The sequence below is a fragment of the Neoarius graeffei genome, chromosome 28 (assembly GCF_027579695.1).
Source record: "Neoarius graeffei isolate fNeoGra1 chromosome 28, fNeoGra1.pri, whole genome shotgun sequence".
NCBI classification, from domain to species: domain Eukaryota; kingdom Metazoa; phylum Chordata; class Actinopteri; order Siluriformes; family Ariidae; genus Neoarius; species Neoarius graeffei.
The window spans coordinates 48,761,115-48,783,005 of record NC_083596.1 but is presented as its reverse complement, the minus strand read 5'-3'; the positions used below and the strand labels follow the sequence as shown (position 1 = coordinate 48,783,005).

The window sequence follows — 21,891 nt, the reverse complement described above, 5'->3', positions numbered from 1 at the left end:
ACAGAACAGCTTCAACTCTGGGATGTTGGTGGGTTTCCTCACATGAACTGCTCACTTCAGGTCCTTCCACAACATTTCCATTGGATTAAGGTCAGGACTTTGACTTGGCCATTCCAAAACATTAACTTTATTCTTCTTTAACCATTCTTTGGTAGAATGACTTGTGTGCTTAGGGTCGTTGTCTTGCTGTATGACCCACCTTCTCTTGAGATTCAGTTCATGGACAGATGTCCTGACATTTTCCTTTAGAATTCACTGGTATAATTCAGAATTCATTGTTCCATCAATGATGGCAAGCCGTCCTGGCCCAGATGCAGCAAAACAGGCCCAAACCATGATACTACCACCACCATGTTTCACAGATGGGATAAGGTTCTTATGCTGGAATGCAGTGTTTTCCTTTCTCCAAACATAATGCTTCTCATTTAAACCAAAAAGTTCTATTTTGGTCTCATTTTTCCAATAATCTTCTGGCTTGTCCATGTGATCTTTAGCAAACTGCAGACAAGCTGCAATGTTCTTTTTGGAGAGTAGTGGCTTTCTCCTTGTAACCCTGCCATGCACACCATTGTTGTTCAGTGTTCTCCTGATGGTGGACTCATGAACATTAACATTAGCCAATGTGAGAGAGGCCTTCAGTTGCTTAGAAGTTACCCTGGGGTCCTTTGTGACCTTGCCGACTATTACACGCCTTGCTCTTGGAGTGATCTTTGTTGGTCGACCACTCCTGGGGAGGGTAACAATGGTCTTGAATTTCCTCCATTTGTACACAATCTGTCTGGCTGTGGATTGGTGGAGTCCAATCTCTTTAGAGATGGTTTTGTAACCTTTTCCAGCCTGATGAGCATCAACAATGCTTTTTCTGAGGTCCTCAGAAATCTCCTTTGTTCGTGCCATGATACACTTCCACAAACATGTATTGTGAAGATCAGACTTTGATAGATCCCTGTTCTTTAAATAAAACAGGGTGCCCACTCACACCTGATTGTCATCCCATTGATTGAAAACACCTGACTCTACATAATTTCACCTTCAAATTAACTGCTAACCTTAGAGGTTCACATACTTTTGCCACTCACAAATATGTAATATTGAATAATTTTCCTCAATAAATAAATGACCAAGTATAATATTTTTGTCTCATTTGTTTAACTGGGTTCTCTTTGTCTACTTTTAGGACTTGTGTGAAAATCTGATGATGTTTTACAGTAGGTCACATTTATGCAAAAATATAGAAAATTCTAAAGGGTTCACAAACTTTCAAGCACCACTGTACCTGTCAAAAAAAAGGCTGAGCTGAAAAGAACAGTTCGAAGAGATCATTGAAAGCCCAGAATGTATATCTATAAATTTTATACGCGCACGCACGCACACACACACACACACACACACACACACACACACAAAAAGAACTGGTTTGATGTTTCACATCTTCCTTGTTCCTGCTCCAGCTCTACCTGCTCCGGCATCATTGACTAACCTGTCCACATTCCCTGGTTTTGATGGACAGCATTCCACTGATGGGCAGGGCTAACTGTTACACAAATAAATCATGAAATAATACAATATAGTACATTGTTATTTTGTCAAAGTTATTTTTCAGTTTATTGGAATCTTAAGAATTCTCATATTTTGGTCTTAACTAGCTATTTAGCTACAGTACACTGTATATGTTTGACCGTATCCTGTTATGACGCAGACATTTGTGTCTTGCAATACTTATTCAGGCAGTACGTCATGTAGCAGTGATAGATGAACTCCAACTGTTATAAAAATATGGACACTAGGCATGATTAAATATCTGCCCATCAGCAGTAATGAGCAATACTGTTACATCTCGCGCTCTCTCTCTCTTTGGTTAAGTTGGGTCCTTGTATGGTCTTACAACAGAATTGCCACTTTATATTGTCTCCTGTTACTATGATGCACTGGACAGTAAATTGATAACACTTTTTTTTTTCAGTCCTGTTATCCTGCTCCACTCTCCTGAGCTCATATGCTCTCATATGAGCCATGATGATCAAATGTGGTAACAGGTATGTTTTCATTGCAGATATTAGAGACAGGTGGAGTAAAGATGTCCTCCAGTCACCTCAGAACTGGTGAGGTTTTTTTTTTTTTTTTTAAATGTGTAAATCAGTCAGCAATAATTTCCGCATGACAAATATCAAGTGTTATTCAAGTCTTGCACTTAGTACTGCTGTAGTCATAAAGACAATCTTCATGTTCATTGCACTACTTTTATTTACATACAGATTATCTGTATCCATTGGTTTGGAATTCATTATTAAAATCCCTGGAGGTTTAGGCTTTAAAGGCAACATATGATAACCTCACTTCTTCAGTGCTTGTGCACATACATTTGAGTATCTGGAATAGAATAGAATGCCTTTTATTGTCACTGCACAAATGTACAACGAAATTTAGTTCATCACAGGAGAGCAAAGCCGCTGCATACGTACGCACCGCCACTCTTGGGCACTTCAGCCCAAGGCCGTCCTACCGTATGTTAACCTAACTGCATGTCTTAGAACTGTGGGGGAAACCGGAGCACCCGGAGGAAACCCACGCAGACACAGGGAGAACATGCAAACTCCACACAGAAAGGCCCCCGTCGGCCGCTGGGCTCGAACCCAGAACCTTCTTGCTGTGAGGCGACAGTGCTAACCACTACACCACCGAACCTACCATTGTTACAAGATAGGTTTATTAGAATAATCCTGCCCCCTCATCTGAGTATTTCCACTCATGGCTGGAGAACTGCCTTTGTGACTGAATATTCATGAGGAAAGTGCTACCTGATTGACCAACAGAAAAGGGGGTTTAAAGGAACAGGTGCTCAAATCAGCCGTTTAGACAGGGTGAGAAGGATGCTGTGGTGCTTTATCCTTGTGTTTTGACTAAGAACATGCCACAGACATTTCATTAAGACCTCAGGGAACTGTTTCAACTTGTGGAAAAGTGGTATAATATGTCACCTTTAAGTTTATATCCTGAAGAGGGCTACAAAATGTGATTATTTTTTTTAATCTGTGGTTGGTAGAAGAGAGCAACTGGACTTGCTTGAAAGGATTCAAGCAAGTCCAGTTGCTCTCTTCTACCAACCACAGATTACTATGTACCTGGATGACTGAGTATCTTCACAGATATATTATTTTTTTTTTTCCATAAATGTTGGTGTCTGAGGGATACAGGAATGGGTTATTTTTACTATGATGTATGATTTTGGGTACTTAGGCAAGGGTTCAAAAGAGGACTTTGTGAGAAGGAACAAAAAGAGTTTTGGAATTGGAACTGAAGTTGTGTATGCATGAAGTTTTTGCAAAATAAGTTTCAGTAAATCTGTTAAAATCCATGTATTGCAAGTACACTTACTGTTCCCAGTAGTCACTACATAACCAGTACTTCAAAGGCATCAATGGAGATCATGTATTTTTGTCTTGCAGGTGAGACACACCATCTCTCAGAAGTGAGGATTGTGCCCTTGAGCTGCAAGAATGCTGGAAAAAGTTCAGCAGGAAACACCATCCTGGGCAGAGAGGAGTTTGTCTTACAGACAAGTGCAGTGTGTGAAGAGACATGGAGAAGTAGCAGGGAGGAAGATCACTCTTGTTGAAGCTCCAGGATGGCAGAGAAATGAAGCTGTCAGGGACTCTATTGAGTTACTTAAACAGGAGATTGTGCTCAGTGCGTCTATGTGTCCTCCAGGTCCCCATGCTGTACTGCTGGTCCTGCGTTTAGACTTCAAGTCATGGAAGAGTGAGAATTTTTATTAGAGGGATATCTGAATCTTCTTGGTGATGAAGTCTGGAGTCACACTATAGTTCTGTTCACCTTTGGAGACTCTCTGAGAAACACCAGCATCGAGCAGCACATTGAGAGTGAAGAGGAGGCTCAGTGGCTGGTTAAGAAATGCGGAAACAGATATGTTTTTAATAATAATAAGATGAATGATGATTCTCAGGTCAAAGAGCTGCTGGGGAAGATCAAGGAGATGGTGGCAGGAAACAGAGGATGTCTTTTGGAAATGAACACAAAGGAGGTAACAAAAATGGTGGAATCAAACGGAGAAAATTCTGCAGGTGAGTTCATGTGGTGTTGTCTACCTATTTATCTATCAATACCACTTTGACCCTCTTTGTTTTTTTAAAATTTGCAATTACTCATTTGGCATTTATCTCAAAGAGCCACAATTGGTCCTTATGGGTAACTGTCCACATTTATATTAGCTGTTAATTACTAACTTAAATAGAAACATATATGGATGGTAGCATGTAGTTAAGCTACTTTTGCCATGTAGTTTTCCATGTAGTTCACTACATCTTCTGAAGTAGAGCTTTAATGTAGTTTAGCAACATTTTCTGAGTAATTTGTAGGTTAACACACTACATTTTTAAATATCTTGCCCAACACTGACTTTTTTTTTTTCTTTTTTTTGTACTACTTTTCAGCAGCTACGAACACCCGTCCTGTTCGTCGGCCTGCTAAGATGGCTTCCCCTATACATGAAGAAAAATCTGGTGACTACATCTACTTTTACTCATTAACATGTTGAGGGTGATGGAGAAGATGGCTGTTCAACATGCTGCGTCATTATATTACATGACATTACAAGGCATTTAGCAGATGCTGTTATCCAGAGTGGCATACAACAAGTGCAAAAGTCAGGTACACGAAGTGCTGAACTTCTAGACAAGAAAGTTCAAGTGCCATCTGAGCAAGTGACCACAATACCTAGTGTAATATGCTGTTGAAGTACCAATACTCAAACAGCCAAGGAAACAAACCAACCATATAAAGTATAACTAAGTAGAGAACTCAAACAGCTAACCTCAGGCTTGACCGTACACAGCCTGGTTTGGTCAAGACCGAAACGCAGTTATACAGTGGGCAGGGAAGAAGGGGAGAGGTGCAGCCTGAAGAGGTGAGTCTTCAGTCTGCGCTTGAAGGTGGTCAGGGAGTCGGCAGTTCTGACCTCAGTGGGAAGGTCATTTCACCAATGGTGTACCAGGACAGACAGCAGTCTTGAGCGGGCTGGGCAGGAGTGGGGAGAAGGAGGGACCAGACAACCAGTATTAGTGAAGTGGAGGGATCTGGCTGGCATGTAAGGGGCAGATCAGACTCTGGAGGTATGCTGACCCTAACCCCTTGAGAGCCTGGTAAGCTAGCACCAATGTCTTAAATTTGATGCGAGCTGCAATAGGTAGCCAGTGCAGGTCAGCAAGCAGAGGGGTGACATGGGAAGAACGAGGGAGGTTGTAGACCAGGCGAGCTGCAGCATTCTGGATGAACTGCAGGGGTCTGATGGCAGATGCTGGAAGGCCAGCAAGGAGAGAGTTGCAGTAGTCTAAGCCGGAGAGGATCAGTGCTTGGAACAGGAGCTGAGTAGAGTAGGTGGTGAGAAAAGGGCAAATCCTTCGGATATTGTAGAGAAGGAATCTACACGTCCAGGTCACTGCAGCAATACTGCTGAAGAGCCAAAGGAGAAGTAATTCAAATTCTATGTATTGATGGCATAGCAAGCAAAGTTAAGGTTACAGTGATATGATTATGTAAAGAAATAAATAGCAGGAATTCAAGCACTAACTCTTGGGGAATCATTGGAATGAGAGAGGAGGTAATAGTGGCCAGAGAAGATCTACTGAGCTATTTTCTACAGAACAGTGTGATGAGCCAATCTTTGCCTTGTAATACTCATACACTCCCATGGTTTCAATGGCTGAGAATTGCATTCAGCATTCGATAAATATTCCAAGAAGCTTTCGTGATTGACTCTTCTTCACAAGAGAAAAAACCCTCACTCATGAGGTCAGTGATGAATTGCTCAAGCCCAGGTAGAACTACATGTCTTGTAATGTGTTAAAATTCTGTCTAAATTTATTTTTTATGTACTTCTAGGACGAGATTTTAAGTCAACAGGTGGGGGTCGACCAGAGTTCACTCCCACCTTCCTAAAACATGTCAGTAGGTGAACTGGCTGTGCTTAATTGTCCTTAAAGATGAATGAGTGTGTAAATGAATGAGTTTTGTTTGTTTTTCACACACAGAATTTTAGTGATCATAGTGTGAGGGGGGGAAAATGCTAATCTAAATAGATACTTGTTTGATTTATGACACTAACCTGACTCTGCATTTGTCTTAGAAACAAATGTCAAACCCAAGTGTTCAGCATTCAGCAGGCGATCAACTATTTACTCCTGAATTGGTTGAAAAGTATGTTGAGGATAAGAACAGGAATGAATACAGGTAACATACCTGCTTATTTAATTCTGTCACTCTAGCACTTACACATAATCCTTGGATGAATTCTACTTATGATAGCGGTGCTCCATACTTAAGAGAGTATGGTAATGCATCGACCTGATTTTTGATAGCTTTGGTGACCGTACAACGTCTGTATGAACGACCTGCGTGTACCACCACAAAAAACCTGATCATAAGTGCAAGGCACTGTATCTCAAACACTTGACCACCGGACAATGAAAGTTGTATCTTTATTTACATAAAATAGATTTGTTTTTTATCAACCGCCTATTTTTAATTTGCCTCTTTTTTTTTTTAAATAATGTGGAATTATTTACTAACACATTTTACACTCATCTGGAGTTCTGCTTTTTGGCTGTGTGTGTGTGTGTGTGTGTGTGTGTGTGTGTGTAAAAGATAAAAATATAAATTTACTGTCTGATCCCACAGAGTATGGCGTATGACAGGAATCCATTTTAATCCATTGTGCTTCTACAAAACCTCTGCACTTTCTTATGTCTTCATGATTATATTGTAGTTTATGTCCATGCAGTATTTTGTATTGTTTTTCTAGTTTTGATTTTGTTCTTATACTATTATTTTCAAACTCTCATGGTTACCAGAGGACCAGCCCCCTCCCCGTAACCCTAGGCTGAAGGGCTATAGAAATGGAGATCGGCGCTGCCCGGTGTGTCTTAACTTGATTTGTACTTGGTGGGAGACTGCCTGGGAATACCAGGTGCTGGCATGGGAAGAACTTTGGCTTTTTTTGACCATTATTTTAAACTTTGGCAGCGAGCGTATGTGTTGTGGTGTATTTCTGGATTTAACATCCAGTCTGATGGGGGGGGGGGGGGGGGGGGAGTTCACATTTGACTCATTTGAAGTGCCCATGTAGGCTGGATCCAGACTTTCACACTGTGGTTACCCGTTCCAGGTCTCTTGTGCCACGTGTGCTGTGCAGAATGACTATGGAGCACTTGCATGTGACGTCACATCCACTCCAGATTGTAGACAAATGCCATCTTGGCGGTCAAGCGCCATATTTCCGCCACTGACTTTCTTTTTTTTTTGCCGAAATATTCAAAAATTACCGTGCCACAATGCCGGATACTTGCATGGCATATAAATGCCACAACAGGAGAGGTCAGAAAACAGGAAGAAAGTTTCATAGGCTGCCACAGGACCCTGACAGGCGCGCAAAATGGATTGCTGCTATCGGCCGGGCTGATCCAAACAACAAGAACAAGGCATGGGTACCGACTGGAAGGAGCGATCACTGGCGCCTGTGCAGTGACCATTTCATCTCAGGTTCGTCATGTATTTATTTCAGTATATCCATGTGGTTATTTGCAGCACAAGTTTATGACTTGCTCTAATAAAAAAATTCCGGGAAGTGGGAGCCTGAGAAAAGAGGGTTGGGGCGGGGGGGGTGGATTGGGTCTTTAGCAGTGTGGTACGAAAAAAAACAGTAAAGAACTTATAAGAATTTACCACTGTCTGAAATGCTGCGACAAATCTAATCCTGTTTCAGAGGACATATTCTGCTGTGTACATTGTTTTACAATCAGTCAATTATCATCTGTGTTTTAGGTGCTGACTTTGTGGATCGATACAGAGAACAGCTCATTCAGAGAGTTCCTTCAGTCATGGAGATAGTAGATTGTCTAAAAAGCAAGAACATGATTAGTGATGAAATGTACAATAAAACTTCTGTAGAATCAACTTCGACTCAGCAGATGAGGCTCCTGTACAATACAGCATTCTGGATTCAGGAGGAAGAGCTGTGAAAGCAGAATTCTATACCATCCTCGGGAAGAAACCGCCTCACTTAGTGTATGATCTGGCGTCTGGATCAAGCCTGGCTTAGTGGCTCAGGCACACCTTTGGAAAGACGCACATTAAGATGCACCTGTGTCTTGTGCGATTCTACAGAATTCTATATAAAATAGAAATTTGATTGTGTAACTTGGAGTCTCTACTATCTTTTTAAATTAGCTCTTTTTGTATTTCTAAAAGTATCTAATATGTTTGTCATTATTTTAGTGATTTTTGTTGTGCAGGTATCTCATATGAACTTTTAAATATTTATGATATTGTATATGATATATTCAAGTCAATTTTTTTTTCATTTTCGTGCATTTTATTTGATTGTCTTTGCTTTAAATTGAGAGCTTGGAAACATTTCAGATTCCGATATTTTCCAAAATGAAATAAAAACAAAAATCTGTGATTTGTTAATTCACGTGAACCTTTATTTAACTGACAAAAGTACAAAGAAATTATTTTCAATCCAACTTAATTGTATTTTGTAAATATTAATGAAGTTTGAATTTGATGCCTGCAAGATACTAAAAAAAAAAAGTTGGGATGGATGCAAAATAAGACTGAAAACCTTATAGAATATTCAAGTAACACCATTTTTGAAGATTGCACAATAAGCAGGTTAATTGGTAACATGATTGGGTATAAAAGAAGCAGCACTAAAGGCTCAGTCTTTGTAACCAAGAATGGGGTGTGGCTCATTCATTTGTGCCAAAATTCACGAGAGAATTGTTCAACTCAAAAAGAACATTTCTCAACACAAGATTTTCAGTCTTTCAAAATCTACAGAACATAATATTGTGAAAAGATTCAGGGAATTCGGAGACATCTCAGTGCATAAAGGGCAAGGTCAGAAGCCACTAGTGAATGGGCATGACCTTCGAGCCCTCAGGAGGCACTGCCTGAGAAACTGTCATGCTAATGTGACAAATATAACCACATGGGCTCGGGAGGACTTCAGAAAACCGTCATTACTTAATACAGTCCACTGCTGCATCCAGAAATGTAACATGAAACTGTATTACACAAGGAGGAAGCCATTCATCAATTCTATGCGGAAACGGCGCCAGTTTCTCTGGGTCCAAACTCATCTCAGATGGACTGAAAGACAGTGGAAGCTTGTGCTGTAGTCAGATGAGTCCACATTTCAGCTCATTTTCAGGAAAACTGGACATTGAGTTCTCCGTGCCAAAGGTGAACACGACTATCCAGTTTATTATCGGAGAAAGGTGCAAAAGCCAGCAACTGTGATGGTATGGGGGGGGGATCAGTGCCCACAGTATGGGTGAGTTGCATGTGTGTGAAGGTACCATTGACATGGAGGCATATATTAAGATTTTAGAGAGACCCATTCATCAAGGCAACGTCTCTTCCTGGGAAGTTCATGCTTATTTCAGCAGGACAATTTCAGGCCTCATTCTGTACAGGCTACAACAGTGTGGCTGCGTAGACAGAGTGCGTGTGCTTGACTGGCCTGCTGTCAGTCCAGATCTGTCTCCTATTGAGAATGTATGGTGCATCATGAAGAGGAGAATCCGACAACAGCGACCACGCACTGCTGAGCAGCTGAAGTCTTGTATCAAGCAAGAATGGACAAAAATTCCAATTGCAAAACCGCAACAATTAGTATCCTCAGATCCCACATGATTAAAAAGTTTGATTAAAAGGAACAGTGGTGTAATACAATGCTAATAATGCCTCTGTCCTAACTTTTTTGAGTGTGTTGCAGGCATCAAATTATCACTTTGTTTATATTTATGAAATACAATTAAGTTGGTCAGAAAAACGATTGAAAATCTTTTCTTTGTACGTTTGTCAGTTAAATAAAGGTTCACATGAATTAACGAATCAGATTTTTGTTTTTTATTGCATTTTGGAAAAATATCCCAACTTTTCTGGAAAGGGGGTTAGGAGATGTATACCGGTAAACTCTCTATGCTATGCCATGTTCCTATTTTCCTCTCCTGTTATCTTGGCTAGTTGTCTGTTATCTTAGATATGTGTTTGTTGAATGATTTCTACCTCGTCTATCAACAGTCAGCATTACCCTGGTTATAAATAATTTAATGTTGGCCATCATTTAAATGATGAGATATTAGAGGATAAGGAGTTGAGAGAAGGGATGGCACGGTGGTGTAGTGGTTAGCGCTGTCGCCTCACAGCAAGAAGGTCCGGGTTCGAGCCCCATGGCCGGCGAGGGCCTTTCTGTGCGGAGTTTGCATGTTCTCCCCGTGTCCGCGTGGGTTTCCTCCGGGTGCTCCAGTTTCCCCCACAGTCCAAAGACATGCAGGTTAGGTTAACTGGTGACTCTAAATTGACCGTAGGTGTGAATGTGAGTGTGAATGGTTGTCTGTGTCTATGTGTCAGCCCTGTGATGACCTGGCGACTTGTCCAGGGTGAACCCCGCCTTTCGCCCATAGTCAGCTGGGATAGGATCCAGCTTGCCAGCGACCCGTAGAAGGATAAAGCAGCTAGAGATAATGAGGGGATGAGATGAGTTGAGAGAAAGCTTTACACATCTGACCTGCTGATTCTACTGTTTTAAAAATCACTGACCTCAAGTACTGTTTAGGTTTTAAAATAACTTTTTTTTTTTACAGAGGCTTATAACTCAAAAACATCTCAGAGTATGTGTCATTTATGAGTGTGTAGTAGAATTGCACATAGTCTGAACATTGACCTCTGATGCAATACTGGACTTTGTAACAAGGTGGTGGTTGAAGGCATCTGAGGGTTTTTCTGTTTGGTAAGTTTCATTTCACAGAGTGAGCACAATGTTTTGCTTAATGCCTTTTTTTTTTCTTTGTATAAACCTATAAACATGTAATGCAACAACACTAACTACTGAAATGGCTTCATACTATGGTAAGTTTAATATTCTGATTTAATAAAATGACATATCGTGTACGGGTATAAAAGTAGAAGCCGAATGGTTGTTGGTGTTATGGAATATCATTTTTGGTACATTATGAAATGTTTAATTTATATTCACAAGCTCCAGTTATTCATCATAATGGCATCAAAGTAATTAATTAAAACTTAAAGGCATAATAGAAACATTATTGTCAGGATTGGTATTATATTGTAAAACTCAACTTTTTTTTTTTTTTAACAGTGATCCACACAGTTATTCAGTTGTATTTTAATGGAAAGCGGTTATCAAGTGTTCAGTGTACATTGTTTCACCACGTTGACAGTACAGCCTTCATTGGTTTGACCTTCAAAATTCCCAAAGAAACAGAAGTAAGGTCTATGCTTTCTTTATCCATCGAGTGATCTATAGCGATGAGACACACAAATGTCTCATCTCTACACAAAAAGTGGCTCTTTAGTGTAAAAAGTTGTAGAACACAAAAGAAAATGAATATGGCTGATACTCAAGGGTGATCACTGACCCTGACAGAAATCAGTCCTGCTTATGGTTGAAGTGAAAGCCCTTATCAGCGGCTCTTATCTTTCCTTTATTACTGACACCTACAGAATTGTTTTTCAAATCCAGGACAGGCTGACTCTGAGCATGTGCCACCAGCTTGTATGACTTTTGCACCCACACAGTTTGGTGTTTTCAAGGCTATAAGTCTAGAATGTGGTATCTGCAGTAAGTCATGGATGCCAAAACTAAAGCAAAGTGTATATGCACACACGTTCCTACAAAGTTCAAAGTCGTAATTCAACAAAACCTACCTGTGGTTTGTATGTATTGGATTATAGATTGACCTCATGTTTCCAAATTCATATTATTTTTCATGAAATCTAGTTCAAAGACCACAAGCTTTGTCTTCTCTTTATTGTATGTAATTTTATCAGTGTGATTTTCATAAATGTTTTCATCATGACAGGATGATGTTTTGTTAAAACTTCCACTTCAGGCTGATTTACACTTATGCGTGCTGATATAACAGCTCAGATAGATAAGGTTTATGGGTAGGTGTGACATGCAGTTGCATGCCTGGAAACATTGTTGAAACTTGATGACCCTTCTAACATGGATGGGTTTTTTTCATTTTCTCTCAGCTGGAGATGTGCTCCACAATGCTTTTTGGAAAATATACCGTAGCCTGTTACAAATTTTATACATGAAAAAGTTTCTCCAAATATCAATTTAATTATTTTTTCTTTGAATGTTCTTCCATTACAGACGTAGCACATGTAGTTCCATGTTTGCGACATGATGAACCATTTGATGACTTGTTTTATAATTGATTCTGCAAGGTTTCTTCAGTTCCCCACCAATTTTCAAAACAGTTGCACCCATCATGTCTTCTATTTAGTATTCCTCCACTTTGTTTTTGGAGATTGATCTTTCTTTTTCATTTTTCTAACGATTCTGATTTCGGTCATGTGACACTGCTTCATGTCACATGCAAGGATGAAGGCTAACAGCAATTTAAGTGTCTGTGTTCACTGATGTGTGGCTGCAGAAGAATAAATCAGCCTTCTAACTGGTCTGTTCATTATTTCAGTTTGGGATGAAATTAAATATGAATTAATGGAACGCATATTTCTCTCGTGCAGGTGATCTGTCCGAGCTGAGGATTGTGTTGTTGGGATACAGAAATGCTGGGAAGCGGTCATCAGGAAACACAATCCTTGGTGAGCCAGTGTTTCACACTGAAAGAAATGATCAGTGTGTGAAGAGACATGGAGAGGTAGCAGGGAGGTTGATCACTGTGGTCAGTGCCCCAAGCTGGGTGAGAGACAAACCTGTAGAGGAGAGCACTGAGCTATTTAAACAAGAGCTTGTGCTCAGCGTGTGTCAGTGTCCTCCAGGACCTCATGCTCTACTTCTCATCATACCAACAGCAGTTTCTTTCACAGAGAAGCATAGAAGTGTATTAGAAGGATATTTAGAGCTCATCAGTGAACATATCTGGAGCCATGTAATAGTTCTGTTCACTGCTGGGGACTGGCTGGGAGAAAAAACATCGAGCAGCATATCGAGTATGAAGGAGAGGCTCTCCAGTGGTTAGTTGAGAAATGTGGTGACAGGTATCATGTTTTCAACAACGGAAATAGGTGCGATAAAGATCAGGTTGTGGAGCTGCTGGAGAAGATTGAGGAGGTGGTGGCAGAAAACAGGAATCTTTATTTTAAAATAAATAGACAAATTCAACAAGAGCTGGAAGAGAGGAAGAAAGCTGAGAAGAGAGCAGCAAAAAGGATGATGATGATGCAGAAAGAGAGAGAAGACATCAGATCACAGATGGGTGAGTCTGACTTGGTTCCTGTGTTCATGAATGCCTTGGATGGAGTGAAATGCCCCTAGACTGCTGATTTTCCATTTTAGTCTGCTTTGGTGACACATCTGTAACCCGTTTTGTTGATTTTCTGTTACAGATAAAACCATGAGCTGCTTGGAGCTGAGGGTATTGATACTAGGATACACAGGCTCTGGAAAAAGTTCAACAGGAAACCTCATTCTTGGGAGAGAAGTATTTGAGTTAAAAAGAAACGCTCAGAGTGTGAAGGGACAGGGAGAAGTAGCAGGGAGGATGGTTACTGTAGTTGAAGCTCCAGGATGGCACAAGTATATGCAGGCAGAAGTAAGTCCTGCTTTACTGAAAGAGGAGATTGTGCTCAGCATGTCCCAGTGTCCTCCAGGTCCACATGTTGTCCTGCTGATAATACGTGTGGACAGCCCATTTAAAGAAAAAGACAGAAAAGTAATAAGGGGGTATGTGGAGCTCCTCGGTGACAGAGTTTGGAATCACGTTATCGTGCTGTTCACTTGTGGACATTTTCTCGGAGATCCAAAAGTAGAGCAGCATATTCAATGTGAAGGAGAGGCCCTCCAGTGGCTCGTTGAGAAATGTGGGAACAGGTATCATGTTCTGAGCAGTAAGAACAAGGACAATAACACTGAGGTTCGAGACTTACTGGAGAAGATGGAGGAGCTGTTGGAGGTAAACAGTGGCTGCTATTTTGAAATAGACAGTAAGATTCTGCAGGAGGTGGAAGAGAGGAGGAGAGTAGAGAATGAGAGAGCAAAAGAGAGAAAGATGAAAGTGCAAACACAGAGGACGTCAGATCACAAATGGGTAAGTAAGTGCAACAAGAAATAATAATAATGACCAATAATGGGGTCATAAATGTTAAATAAGGAATGAAACACTTGGTGGTGTGCTATTATAAGAAAAGAATTGAAGCTGGGGTGGTGTGATGGATTCATTATCATATACCATGGTGATTTGCTGGCCATTATGATTATTTATTCATTTAAGAAAGATATGTTTATCCATTGAATCCCACATTGCATATTCATTATGGCAAATGTGCCATATGACATTGGCCATTGTGGGTTAAAAACTTATGGAGCTGAGGGAGGGGGTAAGATTCCAAGAAAAATCAAAATTTCTGAAATTTACGAGAGGAAAAACTCCAGAAATTCTGAGATTCTGGCGTTCTCTTTTTTTTTTTTTTGAGAAACCAGATCACTTCACTTTGCAAGCTTGAATCAATGTCATCACACCACAGACGCCACGACTAAACCGAGAGTTATACGAAATGCAGTCTTTCCATCGCTATCATTCAATATAAAAGATCATTATACATACAGAATGCTTTTCGATGGAATAAAAACGTGTTCTATTCCCTTCTATCAGGTTCCATTCATTCGGTGTGATAGCATGCAATATCCTTATCATATCGCTTATCCTACGTGTATTACATCATTCTACCCAATGGAGAATGAGTGTTGAATATGGTTTACGATATTGCACGGTTGTCAAGACAATATGACATCACACATCAGAGATGTAAAACTTCCGTGCTAGCGAGCGACTGTGATAATTTGTAAACAAACATGGCTGCCAGGTTTCCTTTGTTAAATACAGAAGCTTTTGAGAGATTTTGAAAGAGAGAGACGCGCTGAACACCTGAAAAGAGTGTATAAATAATAATAATAATAATAATGGCTTTTTTGTAGTATATCAGATATATTCCATTCAGCTACTCGTCTTTGACTCGTTCAATATCATGCTAGCTGAATGGAATATATTTGATATACCACTCAATGCCAGCCAATATTATTTAAATAAATCACTCAGAGAATTTCAGCTGCATTTCTCAGAATGCACTGCAGCCAGGAAGCATGTGATTGTTGCATTTCCTGGATGCAATGCCTGATGAACGTATAAAGCACACAGGTTTGTTTATCGGTGTCCCTTTTTTTTGCCTTAGCTCTTTATAAATGTATAATTATTGTGCAAGTGCAGTTTCTCATTACTTTCAGTGCATGGATTCTTCTCAGCTCAGGAGCTGAGCTGAGAGTTACAAGAAATGCAGTCTTTCCTCCTCGATCATGCAAGATAAAATAAAAGAAGAAAGCGCGAAGAGATTTTCTGCTACATTTCCCAGAATGCACTGCAGCCAGAAAACATGAGGGTTTTTTTCCCCCCTCATACATTTGTGACCTCTTAAGCTTGGAATTTCTGACTATTTTTCACTCAAATTTATGACTTTAATTTTGGAATTTTTTTTTTCTCGGAATATTAACACACACACACACACACACACACACACACAGCTCTGTCATAAAAAGCACATGCTGTAATACTTATATAAAAGTTGCAAGCAAATGTAGGCCTTGATAAATCAGCTAACACCTCCTTGATTTTCCAGCTGTACATTTTGTGTAAACAAGAACATGTGTGTGAAACCATGCATGTCCTGTGTAGAAAAACTCTGTTATTATCAAGCAAGCTGCTGGACAAAGTAACTACTTGTTCATGTTGACAGGAGACACACACCATCACTCAGAATTAAGGATTTTGCTCATGGGTTTTCAAGGCTCTGGGAAGAGTACAGTAGGAAATGCAGGGATTAAAGTTCTCCGGCACCATGCCGGATTTCCGGTTTGTAGTGATTGCCCGTGGATTTAAAAAAATAATAAATCGAAAATAAATTGACGGCAATTAAAAAAAAAATGACCGTCGAAATCCCTCTTGTGTTTGTCAGCCAATGGTAGTAAAGGGGCGCTCTGAAACTGACAGTATTAGCCAATCAGAAGAAGAATGGGGCGGGTCTAAGGAAAGCCTTTACCCCCTCCTCTCATTTCTTCCTTGCTTCGATGCGGTGCAGTGCTGAAGATCGACACGGAAAGTCACCTCGCGCCGTTACGGCTCCATTCAACGGAGAGAGGGTAAAAAGTAAAAAAAATAAAATAAATGAACTTTTGTGTTGGAGAGAAGGGCGAGGGAGAGAGAGAGAAAACGGAATTGCATGGTGGCGTGGGCAAAATGCAGTTCGTGAACTCTGGGGCAGATGTGACGACCCTAGAGAAAGGTGTTAAAAATAAATGGCGCTGGGCATGGCTGGAGGAGACTGGGCGAGATGGCAAGCCATTTAGAAATTGGTGCAAGAAGTTGGGCATACCAGGCGCTTGCTACTGCACGCTATGTTCCAGGAAGATAATTTACGGATCCAGTGGCAAAAAGGTGCTACGTACACACGAATTAGACCTTGGCCATCAAGCTGCTGTCCGTGCGGTCCCACACACCACACTAACCCATCTACCTTTGTAACAGTTCACCTTGTGACTGTAGGTTAATTTATTACTTGTTAAGGACAACGCTGAGCACCAAAACTGGATATCAAAAGAAATGTGGTACATACAGGTGGTAGATATAGTAGATGCACTTTTGCCATCTTCTGGCCGTTTTTGGTATTGGATTTTCAAAAGTCAAATTTAATTTTCCATTCATGCAATCTCTGATCCCATGCCCCCACAAACCCCCTGGTATGGCTTGAAAATAAACACACAATCCAAAACACGTGCACACACACACACACACACACACACACACACACACATATATATATATATATATATATATATATATATATATATATATATATATATATATATATTAGTTTCTTGCCTGTGTCGACAAAGTTCAGGCTCAGGATTTTTTTTTGCTTTAATCCCTGGAAATGCGATCTTGGGCAATAAAGAGTTTGAGCTGAACAAAACTGCTCAGAATGCAAAGAAAGAGGGAACATTTTCTGGAAAACAGATCACTGTGGTTGAGGCTTCAGACTGGCGATGCTTCAATGTAGAAGACAGTGCGAAGTTATACCAGAAGGACATGCTGCAAAGTGTGTGCCATTGTGCTCCAGGACCCCATGCTTTGCTCCTGATCATCCGTGTGGACTCTATGATGAATTACAAAGAAAAGCAGTGGTTGAACACTTTAACCTTCTTGGTAAGAGCATCTGGAGTCACACGATGGTAGTATTCAACTTCGCACACTGGCTTGGGGGCATCACCATAGAGCAGTACATTGAGACTGAAGGGAAAGCCCTCAAATGGCTAGTGGAGAAATGTGAGAACAGATCTCATCTGTACAATAGCATGGAAGGTTCTGAGCCCACAGATCTACTCGAGAAGACTTGTAAAAGTATTTAACCATCTTAAGTCATCAGATTCATCTGGGTTACAGTGACCAGATTATTCAGCCAGTATTTTTGTTACAAACCAGTCTGTTCTTTAAATACATTTTCAAAGCCAAATTAATTTTGTCAGCAGATCTAATATATAGATTTAGGCACTGCCTAAAAGCGGAGCTCCCATCTGTTTCTGGGTTCTAGAATCTTCTTATATCATAGCCAGTCTCTTTTGCTTTATTTCTTTACTGGCTAGCACTGGCCACTAGGTGGTGTGTATGACTAGTAATTACTAACACTGACCACTAGGCGGTGTGCATGACTGGTAATTACTAACACTGGCCACTAGGCGGTGTGTATGACTGGTAATTACTAACACTGACCACTAGGCGGTGTGTATGACTGGTAATTACTAACACTGGCCACTAGGCGGTGTGTATGACTGGTGGTACACGTACACGGACAAACCACAAAAAATCGACTCGATAGTCTGGCTAACGCGACTTCAAAGCTCTACGAGCTATTGGTCTGGCCAAGATATTCAGCCCAACCGTTTCCCAGAGCCCGTGGTTGACCCGCCTCCCTGAAATGCCTCAGTTTGCTACTGGTCGAAGCCAGAAAAGGCTGTGACGAAGCTTAAACCAATCACATCACTCTTTCCTCTGACGTATGTGACGCGACGATAGGATTCTCGCTGAGCCCCATTGATTTGGCTACTAGCAGGGCTAACTGGTAGATTAAACTCTTACCGAAGCCGGTTGGTAGCAAGGCAAAAACGTCCTTCCTTTCAAATAAGTACCTCCAGGGCTGCTCTTTGCTCCGTTTTCAATGAGAACTTCCCGTTGAATGCTTTCAATACAGCATGATTCTGTAAACAATCTATGGCTTCCGGTCGCAGTTCTACTACGTCACTGCCTTGAACACGCCTCTACCCAGGGCCGTTGGAGATGCTCAAAATTGATTGGCTCCCGATTTTTCCGGAGCTTGGAAGAGCTGGAGATAGCTTGCCTGGCCAGACTAAGCTCGCAACAGGCCCTCGTGTTGCGTCACGCTTAGGATGGGCGGGCCCAGGCTACGACTCGATGGGTTTACCATTTTTTTCTGAGGTATGGTGCTCTGCTGGAGCTCCGCTATAAAAATCCTGAAAACTGCTTTTCAATACTTGATAAAGCCACCTTTTGCTAAAATAACAGCTTTAAGTCTATTGCGCTAAGTTCCTACCAGCTTTGCACACTGTTCAGAAGTGATTTTCACTTTTAAAGATTTGCTCCAGGTTCTTCAGGTTGGTTGGATGTGGATTGGAGAGTACATTTTTCAAACAGTTCCACAGATTCTAGATAGGATCAAGACTTAGAGCTAGACTTTGACTTGGCCAGAAGATTTACCTTTTTGTTTTTAACCACTCCTGCATTGCTTTGGCCTTGAAATTATTGTACTTCTGAAAGGTGGAATTTCTGCCATGCCCCCCCCCCCAAAAAAAAGAGATTTAAACAGATTTTCTTGTAAAGTCCTTCTGTATTCCCCCTTCAATTTCCACAAAAAGCCCAGGTCCTGAGGATGATCATCTGTGAGCTAGGAGTATTGGTGTACTGACACTGCCACCTTCTTAAAGTGCCATGCTGTTAGACTGAGGGTGCATCTGCCATACTGGTTTTACTTCATCTAAACTTCCGTAAGATACACTGGCTGTATTAATCCCCTAAAAACTCAATTAAGCATTGCGAGCCTTCTTAGCCTGAATATCAACAATGCTGAACAGGAGAATAACAACTCTGTTGTATCTTTTTATTTCATTATGTAATGCATCTAATTCTCTCCTTCTGCAAGGATTTGGAAGGAGCTCTGCAGATGGCATAAGGTAAATTAACAAAACTGAGCTGATGTGTAATATACACTATATGGACAAAAGTATGTGAACACATGACCATCCCACCAATATGTGGTTCTTCCCCAAACTGCCATAAAGGTTGAAGCACACAATTGTCTAGAATATCTTTGTAGGCTGTAGCATTAAGATTTCCATTCTCTGAAATGAAGAACTGATGGGATCTATCATGGCAATGGCCCTGTGTACAAAGCAAGGTCCATAAAGACATGGTTTGGCGAGGTTGTGTGAAAGGACTCGAGTGACCCAAGCCCTTGACCTCCACCCCACAGCCACATTCCAATATCTCATGGAAAGCCTTCCCAGAACAGTGGAGACTGTTGTAACAACGATTTTGTTATTGGCTATGGTTTTGGAATGGGCACATATGGCTATGATGGCCAGGTGTCCACATACTTTTAGCCATATATGTATGTCTACAATATAGCATTGAGGTCATCTATTTAGCTTAGCACTTTTGAGCATATCACACCTGATCTATTTTATCTTTCAGACCCCAGATGGAGAGAGGAGCATCACCAACACCTAGCAATATATCCATGAGAAGCAGCAATTCTTTGGATATACCACCAGTGTTCAGTGGAGAAATCCCTCTGGATCATCATCGGTATATTAAAGTTTTCCATACATAGAAAATGGACACTGTGCAGATGCACACCTTAAAGTTGGGTATAGTATTGTATAGAGGACTGTTTTTAACTTTGTTCTCCCAACTCATTCCCAAAGGAATTCTGATGAGTGTCATCCACTTTCACAAAAAGTCTGACCAATCCCATATCCTCCTGCAGACACTCTTGATCAATCCAACCTGCTCTAGTAAAAATGTTTGATGCTTTCTACCCATTTGCTCAATCCTGCCCATTCCCACAGACACCCATGACCAATCCAACCTCCTCTTATGGAAAATTTGACTAATTTTACACACCTGCAGAAAGTCTTCCCAATCCCACCCACTGCTGTGGAGACTCTTGACCAATAGTCCTTGCTACTGGAGAAAATTTGCCCAATACCATCAGCTCCGGAAGGATATGTGATCAATCACACCCACTCCCAATGACACTCTTGACTGCAATCCTGCAGAAAGTTTGACAAACACCACCAGCTCCAACAGGAAGCTTAACCAATTCCTTCCACTCATGCAGACACTTGATTTTGTTGGCATCCATAATATGTTCTACTTCCCAAAATACAAACCATGTATTAATTTAAATCACCATGAAAATGTTAACACAGATACTGGGGATAAATGATTGTATAGTGTAAATTCACTGTGTGAGTATCCAGTCAAAATCCTTCCTGTACCAGGTTTTCTCAGGCAGTCTCTTGTCCCAGTACTAACAAGGCCCTTAAGGTGTATTGGGTAGCACCGATCTCTGCTTCTGTAGCCCCCGGCATCTCACCAATACAGCTAGGTTTACAGTGGGGGGCTGGTCCTCTGGAAACCATGAGAGTTTGACTCCCCACTTGCATCTATATTGCAGCATGCCTTGCCAGACAGCAGTAGATACCATTTTTATGATGGTCTATGGTATGACCTGACCATGAGTAGAACTTGTGATCTCCCAGTCGAGAGGTGGACACGCTAACCACTAGGCCAGCTTGTGGTTTGAGCATCTAGTACATTCCCATATTAATAAACATGACTTTTCTTTGTTCTGGAAGCTTCATATATGACTGCCCCAATCCAGCCTCCTGTGAATGTAAAAATATATATATATTTTTTGAGTGTCCTGCAGGATCACAGTCCTGCTGCAAAGCTCTAGCTGTGGACATCTCATCTCATCTCATCATCTCTAGCCGCTTTATCCTTCTACAGGGTCGCAGGCAAGCTGGAGCCTATCCCAGCTGACTATGGGCGAAAGGCAGGGTACACCCTGGACAAGTCGCCAGGTCATCACAGGGCCAACACATAGACACAGACAACCATTCACACTCACATTCACACCTACGGTCAATTTAGAGTCACCAGTTAACCTAACCTGCATGTCTTTGGACTGTGGGGGAAACCGGAGCACCCGGAGGAAACCCACGCGGACACGGGGAGAACATGCAAACTCCGCACAGCTGTGGACATATCACATATTATTAATATTTTTAGAAAGCTGAGTGATAAAATGAATATATATTGTGTTTCAGGTTGATGCTGGAAAGAAGACCTTCACCATTCTACAGTTACCAGTCAATGAAGAGTGAGCAGACAGTGGTGCCCTCTAGTGGAAATCTTTACACCGATCACCATGGGTACTGATGACTAAATACTAAAAATAACCCCACACTTTTTTCAAAATAACTTGGATCCTTCTTTTGTTACCTGTAATTAACTTTTTTTTAAATGTAAAATTACTTTTTATTAGGCTTAACATGACTTTTTTTTCTTTCACCTCACTTCATAGAGACCCAGCTGGTGTGCCCCATCACCACAGATGTTCAGTGTGTAGAGATAGGCTGAGAAACCCAAAGTCCTTGTCTTGTGGTACATGCTCCATGCATACTTGCTTACAATGCCATGGGGTACCCAGAACACATCAACATCCAGTTAACCAAACTGCTTCAGT

The 21,891-nt window shown here is 41.0% G+C and overlaps 1 pseudogene; it reads left to right on the top strand.

The window, feature by feature from the left end:
• Nucleotides 1-3,418: 3,418 nt before the first annotated feature.
• LOC132875684 (GTPase IMAP family member 8-like) lies at nucleotides 3,419-21,529 on the top strand (annotated as a pseudogene).
• Nucleotides 21,530-21,891: the final 362 nt, after the last annotated feature.